Source organism: Triticum urartu, chromosome 2A, assembly GCF_056163025.1.
Source record: "Triticum urartu cultivar PI428250 chromosome 2A, HENAU_Tu73, whole genome shotgun sequence".
Lineage (NCBI taxonomy): Eukaryota > Viridiplantae > Streptophyta > Magnoliopsida > Poales > Poaceae > Triticum > Triticum urartu.
The window spans coordinates 531,474,342-531,484,916 of NC_141874.1; the positions used below are offsets into that span (position 1 = coordinate 531,474,342).

The following is a 10,575-nucleotide window of genomic DNA, read 5'->3' on the forward strand; positions in this document are numbered from 1 at the left end:
CAATTTCAGCCCTCGAAACATCTCATATGTTTCGCGACGTTTCAAAACCGTCTTTGGTGCCTCAACTCTAAACTGTTTAACTGAACTATCACGTAGTTATCAAAACGTGTATGTCAGATGTTCGCAACATCCACAGACAACGTTCGAGGTTCAGCACACTGAGCGGTGCATTAAGGATATAAGCCTTCTAAGAAGCAATGAGGACAATCCTCAGTTTACGGACCTAGTCCGCATAATTGCTACTATCAACTTTCAACTAATTTTTCTCTAGGAACATATCTAAACAGTAGAACTATAACGTGAGCTACGACATAATTTGCAAAATCCTTTTTGACCATGTTCAGGATAAACAAGTTCATCTTATGAACTCCCACTCAGATAGACATCCCTCTAGTCATCTAAGTGATTACATGATCCGAGTCAACTAGGCCGTGTCCGATCATCACGTGAGACGGACTAGTCAACATCGGTGAACATCTTCATGTTGATCGTATCTTCTATACGACTCATGTTCGACCTTTCGGTCTTTTGTGTTCCGAGGCCATGTCTGTACATTCTAGGCTCGTCAAGTCAACCTAAGTGTTCCGCATGTGTAAATCTGGCTTACACCCGTTGTATATGAATGCCTGAATCAAACACCCAATCATCACGTGGTGCTTTGAAACAACGAACTATCGCAACGGTGCACAGTTAGGGGAAACACTTTCTTGAAATTTTAATGAGGGATCATCTTATTTACTACTGTCGTTCTAAGCAAATAAGATGTATAAACATGATAAACATCACATGCAATCAAATAGTGACATGATATGGCCAATATCATATTGCTCCTTTTGATCTCCATCTTCGGGGCTCCGTGATCATCACCGTCACCGGCATGACACCATGATCTCCATCATCGTGTCTTCTTGAAGTTGTCACGTCATCTATTACTTCTACTACTACAGCTAACGGTTAGCAATAAAGTAAAGTAATTACATGACGTTTATGTTGACACGCAGGTCATAAATAAATTAAGACAACTCCTATGGCTCCTGCCGGTTGTCATACTCATCGACATGCAAGTCGTGATTCCTATTACAAGAACATGATCAATCTCATACATCACATATATCATTCATCACATCCTTTGGCCATATCACATCACATAGCATACCCTGCAAAAACAAGTTAGACGTCCTCTAATTGTTGTTTGCATGTTTTACGTGGCTGCTATGGGTTTCTAGCAAGAACGTTTCTTACCTACGCAAAAACCACAACGTGATATGCCAATTGCTATTTACCCTTCATAAGGACCCTTTTCATCGAATCCGTTCCGACTAAAGTGGGAGAGACAGACACCCGCTAGCCGCCTTATGCAACTAGTGCATGTCAATCGGTGGAACCAGTCTCACGTAAGAGTACATGTAAGGTCGGTCCGGGCCGCTTCATCCCATGATGCCGTCGAAACAAGATTGGACTAGTAACGGTAAGCATATTGAACAAAATCAACGCCCACAACTACTTTGTGTTCTACTCGTGCATAGAATCTACGCAATAGACCTAGCTCTGATACCACTATTGGGGAACGTAGCAGAAATTCAAAATTTTCCTACGTGTCACCAAGATCTATCTATGGAGAGACTAGCAACGAGGGGAAGGAGAGTGCATCTACATACCCTTGTAGATTGCTAAGCGGAAGCGTTCAAGAGAACGGGGTTGATGGAGTCGTACTCGTCGTGATCCAAATCACCGGAGATCCTAGTGCCGAACGGACGGCACCTCCGCGTTCAACACACGTACAGCCCGACGATGTCTCCCACGCCTTGATCCAGCAAGGAGAGAGGGAGAGGTTGAGGAAGACTCCATCCAGCAGCAGCACAACGGCGTGGTGGTGATGGAGGAGCGTGGCAATCCTGCAGGGCTTCGCCAAGCACCACGGGAGAGGAGGAAGAGAGAGGGAGGGCTGCACCAAGAGGCAGAGATCAGATCGCGTGTTATGGGCAGCCCCATGCCTCACTATATATAGGGGAGAGGGAGGAGGGTGCACCCCCTCTAGGGTTCCCACCCCTAGGGGGGGCGGCAGCCCTAGATGGGAAACAAGGGGCGGCCAAGGGGGAAAGAGAGGGAGGCGCCCCCTAGGGTGGGCCTTAGGCCCATCTAAGCCTAGGGTTTCCTCCTTTTTTTCCTAGCTGCCCCTTGGGCCTTGTGGGAGGCGCACCAGCCCACTCAGGGGCTGGTCCCTCACCACTCTTAGCCCACGCAAGCCTCCGGGGTTGGTGGCCCCACCTGCTGGACCCCCGGGACCCTCCCGGTGGTCCCGGTACGTTACCGATAAACCCCGAAACTCTTCCGGTGACCAAAATAGGACTTCCCATATATAAATCTTTACCTCCGGACCATTCCGGAACTCCTCGTGATGTCCGGGATCTCATCCGGGACTCCGAACAACATTCGGTAACCACATACAAACTTCCTTTATAACCCTAGCGTCATCGAACCTTAAGTGTGTAGACCCTACGGGTTCGGGAGACATGCAGACATGACCGAGACGTTCTCCGGTCAATAACCAACAGCGGGATCTGGATACCCATGTTGGCTCCCACATGCTCCACGATGATCTCATCGGATGAACCACGATGTCAAGGACTTAATCAATCCCGTATACAATTCCCTTTGTCTAGCGGTACGATACTTGCCCGAGATTCGATCGTCGGTATCCCGATACCTTGTTCAATCTCGTTACTGGCAAGTCTCTTTACTCGTTCCATAACACATCATCCCGTGATCAACTCCTTGATCACATTGTGCACATTATGATGATGTCCTACCGAGTGGGCCCAGAGATACCTCTCCGCTTACACGGAGTGACAAATCCCAGTCTCGATTCGTGCCAACCCAACAGACACTTTCGGAGATACCTGTAGTGTACCTTTATAGTCACCCAGTTACGTTGTGACGTTTGGCACACCCAAAGCACTCCTACGGTATCCAGGAGTTGCACAATCTCATGGTCTAAGGAAATGATACTTGACATTAGAAAAGCTTTAGCATACGAACTACACGATCTAGTGCTATGCTTAGGATTGGGTCTTGTCCATCACATCATTCTCCTAATGATGTGATCCCGTTATCAACGACATCCAATGTCCATGGTCAGGAAACCGTAACCATCTATTGATCAACGAGCTAGTCAACTAGAGGCTTACTAGGGACATGGTGTTGTCTATGTATCCACACATGTATCTGAGTTTCCTATCAATACAATTCTAGCATGGATAATAAACGATTATCATGAACAAGTAAGTATAATAATAATCAATTTATTATTGCCTCTACGGCATATTTCCAACATTTATGTATAATCCTTTTATTAATTATCATGACGCCATCACTCGTTTTTGTCGGTAATCAATCCTTCCTTTTCTAATTTCGTAGCCCCAACACATTGAAGCCTATAGATCCTTCCTTTTAATTATCCTACCTTTTTATCTTAAATCCTTCGAGTAGAGTTTATCAAGACGACAATCTTTCTTTTAGTTATTCCACTGGTTTACGCATAATCCTTTATTTAATTAGCCACATCCGTTTAAATATTCTATTTAAGCCCACAATTCTTCCTTTATTAGCTCATTCGCTTAATTAGCTCGCCCTAAACATGATGACTGCCACTCGTATATTTAGAGCGAGTTGGGATTAGTAAATGTGAAAGGCGCATAGGTTGTTGTTTGTTACATCGAAGAGCTAGACATGAGGTCCTGTGTTCAATTCCCACAATGTTGATTTATTTTGACGCAATTATTTTTCACACAGGTCTCTATGAAAGTCCATAAAAGGCCCATCAACATACAAGTATCTGGCCCAAATCGCTTAACGTGTTTAAACCAAACAAAAAGGACCAAACCAAACTAAGAATACCTATTCCCTTTAATAGTAGGTATATAGATATAGATGTGACTGCCTACAGTCTTCAACGTTCAAAAATAAATAAACACCGTGAGCAGCTCACCTGAAGCAATATGACGCCGGTCCCATCGAAGCTGCACTGGAGACAATCCCTGATGTCCTCGAAGAACACCTCAAGCATGTACCTCTGGGAATCATGATTCAGGTACAGGTCTATGCGCCGCTTCCCCGGGATGACCTCCACGCAGACGTTGTCCCAAGTGTCGGCCGCCTCGTATTCGTGCTCGGCCACGCGGTTGCCGACAAGGAGGCGGGCGTCGGCCACGCGGAGAGAAAGGTCGGGTACGCGGGGGAGAAGGTCCGCGGGGGCAGGGGAGACGGAGAGGAGGGAGCCGAGGAAGCGCGATAGGCGACCGGAGGAGGCGAGTTCGGCGGCGAGGGTTGCGGTGGCGGTGGAATCGAACTAAACGCTCCCATCGCCTCGACTTAACCAGCCGCGTCGGGCGGCGGCGATCTCGCAGGCGTAGGCTTCGCCAGCAGTGGCGACGGCGGAATCGAGGAATGCTAGGAGCTCCTTAGCGACGGCGGAGGGAGGGATATTGGAGACCCGCACCGTCGCCGTGAAGACGGGCGCCGACACCGCCGTCGCCATCGGAATGTAGTGGGGACAGAAGGGTTTGGTGTTCCGGCGTGCTCTTGGGGGTTTGTGTACTCCGAGCAGGTTTATGTGTATAAGTGTCTCCCATGGTCTCAGAATATATATATATCTCTACTTCTAATAAAGCAGTTGGTAAAATTAGTTTAGGTTTTTTTCGTCTCCTCACTTTTGTCTGAACATTTTCATCCCCTCCTTCCACCCCACTGGTTTATTTTCATGTCACCCTCTCACGCAACGAAAAAATCAAAACAAATCAAAACTTTCCATGTTGCCGCAAGTTATTTAATAATGTCTTTATGTGAAAGAATCGATCGCGATCAATCTCTAAAGACCAAATCTAAATTAATTAGCCTTACCTTAAATCATCCAATTACATTAATTAGGAAACAAATACACATTAATTAGGAAACAAATCGTCCAGGGTTTTTTCGTCCCACCACTTTCATTCGAGGTTTTTTTGACTGGTTCTTTTGTCCCAACCCCTCCCCCCACCGGTTTAGTTTTGCAACACTCTCTCACACAACGAAAAAAAACTGAATAGATCAGAATTTTCCATGTTGTCGCAAGTTATTTAATAATGTATTTATGTGATGGAATCAATCGTGATCAATCTCTAAAGACCAAATCTAAATTAATTAACCTTACCTTAAATCGCCCAATCACATTAATTAGAAAACAAATAAGGAAATTTAAGAAAATCTCTACTTCTAATGGAGCAGTTGGTAGGATTGCGTCCAAGGTTTTTTCGTCCCACCACTTTTGTTTGTTTTTTTCGACTGGTTTTTTTTCGTCCCCTCCCTCACCCCACCGGTTTAGTTTCGCATCACCCTCTCACACAACGAAAAAAATCTGAACGGATCAAAACTTTCCATGTTGCCGCAAGTTATTTAGTAATGTCTCTATGTGAAAGAATCAATCACGATCAATCTCTAAACACCAAATCTAAATTAATTAGCCTTACCTTTAATCGCCCAATCACATTAATTAGAAAACAAATAACCAATTTTAAGAAAATTAATGTGTAAATCATATAACAAAGAAATATCTACTATTCGTACCAATGACCGCGTCCTGCCCTCCCTTCGGCGACCCACCCCGCACGATCGGTTCCTTCCCCCCTCGCTCCCACGTCGATAGCCCCTCGTGAAAAAAAGCCCTCCAAGAAAAATAGGATCCCTCCCGATCCAACTTCTCTCACTGACCAAGCCCTATCCCCATCCCAATATGGTCACCGCCACAATTGTCAACGTCGCCTACCCTCCTCCATCTTCTCACGAGCGTCGGGACATGGCTGTCCTCTAGCAATGTGCCGCCCACCCACCGACGCCGCACACCTACGACGACGATGTACCGCATGCGACCCAGCGACTCGATGCGAAGCCCCGAGCTACTTCTCCAATGGCGTCCGCCGTTCGTCGGCTTCGTCCTGGTCTTGAAGAAACTTTGGATGCTATGGAGACACTTTAGTGCTATAAGAAAGCAACTCCTTTTTATTCCCTAGTATGACTACCTGTCAGCGACAAGTCTTTATAAGTTTCTTATCATGACTACCAATTGACTAAATTCACCTCTAAGTAGTACTATAGGGAAGCAAACTCTTTTTTGTCCTAGTAGGACTGCCTATAGGTTCGTTTGTGTCAAGCCGAGAAACTAACACGAAAACATGAGGCAACTTTAGTGCTACATGCAAGCAACTTCACTGCACTATGTGTACATGTGAATTTTTGTAACATTATCCCAACTTGCCTATCGTGTCTACTCAATTGCCTAGGTTGATGCTCAGTTGCCTATAAATACAATAAAATTTCCCATGATTGAAGCAGAGTTGCCTGCTAATAGTAATTAGTTGCCTATCGTGGCTACTCAATTGCTTATAAATACTACTAGATCATGGATGGCGCGCGTTGCTGCGCCCGTCTATTTGTAATACTGAATGTTAGTGTTTGATACAAATATGTGGAGGCATTATATACCTAAACATTAAGCAATAGTAATAGCTACAAGACACCAATGCTAGTGTTTTGAAACATAGCACACTTTGTATGGTAGAAGTATCAATGCTGCATTGAGTTTGTTTGCAGATAGGTTTCAGAGTGAAGACAATAAACACAAAGGTTATTATGAAAAATAGGAAAGAAATAGTTCTAATGGGATATGAAAGGCTCCTTCCTGATTTAATGGCATATTATTTTTCGACTGCCGAAATAACAGTTTACAGGAAACTATTGCTGGATAGCCTTATAATATACTACAAAATTATTTCTAAGAGCAGTCACAACACTTCACATGCCAACTTGAAGGCAAAGATTTACCTACGATGAAAGATTGTACCCTTTTTTGTTAGTCAATGGCAGTTCGGAGGAAGAAAAGGCGAGTTCAAATGTTAACAGTAGCAAGATCATAGAGGAATGTAGTTTACCTGCTTCCATTTGTAGCAATGGAACCACAAAGATTTACATGACCTCTGTTTCTTTACTTCGTCTTGCAGGTTTGACAAATGCACACTTTTTTATCAACCCAATCACTTGATGCTACATAAAAGTTAGATTAAATACTTCAAAGGTCAGATAGTAGCCACTAAAAGATTAGAGATAATAATATAAATGTAAGATCACATATCACATCAACAAAGATAAAATCTATGACACCAAGATGGTTAATTACTCATATACTACGTGTTGATGCATCTAACTTTTTTGACATCACTATAGGAGGGCAACACTGTTACAAAGGATGACTGACTGATGAAAGGTGCACAGAAACCATCATATTTACTCAGTATTACATGGTGCAATTAACTTTGCAGCCATTAGTAAATTTCTCATGTACACAATGGTGCATTTAACTTTGCAGTGCCACATTATTAGCAAAGGCACTTGAGAGGGAAACTACTATTCGCTTGGAAGACATGAGCACAGACAACTAAGTCAGATTGGTTTTTTAGCAAGTGTATGCACGACAGACAACACCGGCACTTTAGAAGGTCAGGTCTTCAATTAAAACAGATGTGCAGACAGTAAGTACTTACTACAGAAAATATGTCCTTGTTAAGCTGAGATCTCAATCAATACAGGCAAGAACTCCACCGACCCGAGTGTTGTTCTTGACAGTGAGCATGAGCATGAACCAGGGGGGGCATGCTGAACTCCTCCTCCTTCCCCTGCTGCCACAAAAGAGAGAAAGAACCAACCATGACAGTTAGGTGCGGCAAGAAGGTCTGGCTCTTAGTTAGTTATGGGCGTTGTCGGATGCTCAAGTCGATGGGTGGTCCCTCCGCCATTGACTTGACGGCTGGCTCGTGGGGCAAAGTGCGGTGATCTGCACGCAGAACAAACCAAATCAGTGGTGGCAACATGTACCTTGTATTGTTGCAGCGCAATACATACTTCAAAAATCATATATAGCAGTCATTCTATTCCAATTTCCAACAAAATGTGTTACACTATTAAGGAAACAAACTTTTAATTCCAATTTGTAATTTGTTGTCGATAATTCTGACAATTTATGTCAAAATATTGAAGAGTCGGCTCCACAAAATACCCTTGTGCATAACCCTGCTATTCTCCTGATATGTTGCAGCTTTGTTAGACAAATGAGAACAAATAGGCATCATCTTCTTGCAGTGAAAGAGCAACCATGTATCAACATGAACCTTTGGATGCAAACTTAGTGCAGGAATCAATTTATCTAGTCTCTTCTTTCCAACGGATATATATATATATATATAGAAAAATGGGTTAATACTCCTAGGAGTACATACTCCCATGCCCGTGTCTCTCCTTTATTACGTGGGAAAAATTCAGCGGAAACGACCAAACTCATTGCTCCGATTTTCTAGGTGTTTTTATATGCATCGTTGGACCATCCTATAAATTTGAGTCCTTATCCATCTATCCCGTCATCTCATTTGTGGCCTGCGGCAGCAGCGGCGACGGCTGGCACGGCTGCAGCGACAGCGGCGACGGCTGGCATGACAGCGACTGCGGCGGACTACATCACCCTCCAAGAGAAGGAGCTCGCTCGGCAGCAGCCTCCATTGGCAGTTGTTCATCCTCTCATTGATTGGATCCAGTCTTCTGAGAATTAGTATTCAATCTGCTGCAGATCTTTTGAGAAACACAAAAGAGGATCCGATGTAATACAAAAGGAGCATGATCCATTTTATTCCAGAGGTACGTTCATGTGTTATCAGTTGGGGCCCAGCTTTCATTCTGACGACAACTTCTCCATCTCCCCAACAACAAACATTATTTCTTGTGGATAAGTGGCGGAGGGCGGAGGCCACGGTACACATGATGTTCTTGGTCACCGACCATCCTCTAGGTGTTGACCTGAAGTAATTGTTTTTTGTATCTATCCTACATGATTTCTGCAAGCGGTTTCCTTTTGCCATTTTTTGTGACCTGTGGAAGTGATGAATGTTATATCTACCGAGCAGTAGCATCGATGGCCAAGGGTGCAGCGCAAAGATGACAGCGGACGATGGCGGTCTGACCTCCTGTAATCAAGCACATGTCGTGACGCAAACTTGAACGTGTTCACATAGCCACCACTTATGCATATACATGAATGCTTTATCATGTACTGTATGAATGGAACGACTATAGCAGGTTTCTTTGCACTTTTGCAAACAAGCCATTTTTGTTACCAGTGATCAAACATGTGCATACTTCTTATTACGTGTATACGTATACTCTTTTTTGGTGAATAAATTCTTATGCGAGCTTACCATACTAATTTTTCTTTTTCTTAATAACACAGTATATACTCTTTGATAAAAAAAGTATATAATTGATAAATAATGTGGTATATACTCTCGGATACAAAAATAACATATATACTCAATCACAATTTTGCAATATATATACTCTCTTGTATAACGAAGACATATATTTCCTCACAGATGATGTAAGTATATACTTCTTTAGAAAAAAAGTATATACTCCCTCAGAAAAGATGTGTTGCATACTCTCCCATAAGATATTAAGTATATACTTCCTCACAAATGAAGCTGCACGCACTTACTCACAACATGTAGTATATACTTCCTCAAAAAAGATCAGGTATATGCACTTTCATAAAACAGAAGCATATACTTCTTAAAAAAATGTAGTATAAACTATCTTGTAGAAAAATAGAGTATATACTATCTCACGGCAGAAGCATATACTCCCATATCTACAGAAATAAAAAGTATAATACTCAATACAATAGGATCAGGGTAGTGTAGACCCGTCAAACAACTAACAACCAGATTAGATAAATAGATTAGCATGCACCGTTCCTTCTTTTTAGGGAGTAGCTATGCATACAAACTTAATTTGTTAGTCTTTTTTACTAATTAGCACGTCCACACCTTTAAACCTTATCCATTGTGAGTGAGAGTACATACTCTTGGGAGTACAAAAGAGAAGTCCCCGATTCTCCCAAAAACAGGGGATGAAGATGAGAGGTGGGGGCTCTAGAAGGGGCTCCGGCAACCACGGCCAGGTCCTCACGCACTGCGGCCGACTGGATCGATCGGCCCCCGATTCAGCCACATCCCACGCCGGATCCCTTCGCAAGCCTCACCTCAACTTGATCCCGACCCGCGCCTTGGCTGGATTGACCCAGATCGCCCGCGTCGCCGCATCGAGCGCCTCCGAGTGCATACAGCGCGTGATCTAGTGATGAGACGTGGCCCCCTGGAGCAATGAGGAGCGGTGGGTGGATCGGAGAGGCAATGAACGGTGGACGACGAGGAAGCCTCATTCTCCGAGGCCATCTCAGGCGGCGCCGTCGGAACAGAACAGGTCGCGAACCTGTTTAGGGTTCGTCTGTGGCGTTTCACCCTGTGCGCTGTGTTGGATAGGACGGTAGAAAAGGCCATGATGGTAGAAAAGGCCCAAAAGGCCAGTAGGCCCAATTAAACGTGAGACAACCAAAAAAGCCATCGGAGCAGCAGCCCACAAAGCCCAGCACAGCCTGACGCGCGAGTTAGCGCTTGCCTACGAGAATTAGGTGGGACTAACAGTGAATCCGACGGCCAAAAA

At 44.1% G+C, this 10,575-nt stretch overlaps 1 long non-coding RNA gene across 1 annotated transcript; it reads left to right on the top strand.

Moving 5' to 3' along the window:
- Positions 1 to 8,454: 8,454 nt before the first annotated feature.
- Positions 8,455 to 9,276, top strand: LOC125517138 (uncharacterized). Its single transcript, XR_015615147.1, has 2 exons — positions 8,455 to 8,879; positions 8,982 to 9,276. It is a non-coding gene; the product is annotated as an uncharacterized LOC125517138 (long non-coding RNA).
- Positions 9,277 to 10,575: the final 1,299 nt, after the last annotated feature.